Here is a 1,107-nt window from a genome sequence, read left to right on the forward strand (position 1 = left end):
TCATGGTACTGATGGAGGAAGCCAGAGTCTTTAGCGTTACTTGAGCATTAGTAGAAATAAGCAATGTTTACTCTGGTGGTAACAGATTTACTATTGCACTCTTAAGTTGCTAAACTTGGCTGGTTTATTTTTTCGTAAGGAAGTTGTAGACAATATTGAGAGAAGTCCGAAGTACAATTGAAGAAAGTGGTTTGGGAGTTTTGGAGGAGGAGGGGGAGAAGGAGGAGGAGAAGGGGAGGGGGTGGAGAAGGGGAGGGGGTGGAGAAGGAGGGGAGGGGGAGGAGAAGGAGGGGAGGGGGAGGAGAAGGAGGGGAGGAGGAGGAGAAGGAGGGGTGGGGGAGGAGGAGGATAAGGGGTGGGGAGGAGAAGGGGAAGAGGAGGAGAAGGAGAGGGGAGGAGAAGGAGAGGAGGGGGTGGAGCAGGAGGGGAGGATGAGGGGAGGGGGAGGAGGAGGATAAAGGGTGGGGAGGAGGAGAAGGGGAGGAGGAGAGGGGGAGGCGGGAGGGGAGGGGGTGGAGAAGGAGGGGAGGGGGAGGAGAAGCGGAGGGGAGGAGGAGAAGGAAGGGGAGGAGAGGGGGAGGCGGGAGGGGAGGAAGAGAAGGGGAAGGAAGGGGGGAGGAATGTCATTAGACCCAAAGGCCCAGGCTGATGCTCTGGGGACGCGGGTTCAAATCCCACCACAGCAACTGGTGGAATTTAAATTCAGTTAACAAATCTGGGATATAAAACTAGCCTCAGTGATGGTGACCATGACAACCATCATCGATCTGGTTCACTAATGTCCTTTAGGGAAGGAAATCTGCAGCCCTTACCCGGTCTGGGCCTACATGTGACTCCAACAATGTGGTTGACTCTATAACTGCTCCTCCGAAATGGCTGGACAAGCCGCTCAGTTCAGGGGCAGTTAGGGTCGGGTAACAAACCCTGGTCTTGCCCAGTGAAGCCCACATCCCGTGGAAGAATTTGAAAAAAGAGGAATGGCTTCTCCCCACCCATCCTGCTTCTACTGGCCGCGTCTCCATCTTAAATAACCCGCTCTTCCGAACAGGTGAGTGGATTGTACCCAGTGACCGGACCCAGGGACCTGGTCTACAATATCAGCTGGAG

The sequence above is a fragment of the Cetorhinus maximus genome, unplaced genomic scaffold, assembly GCF_964194155.1.
Source record: "Cetorhinus maximus unplaced genomic scaffold, sCetMax3.hap1.1 HAP1_SCAFFOLD_2533, whole genome shotgun sequence".
Taxonomy (NCBI): domain Eukaryota; kingdom Metazoa; phylum Chordata; class Chondrichthyes; order Lamniformes; family Cetorhinidae; genus Cetorhinus; species Cetorhinus maximus.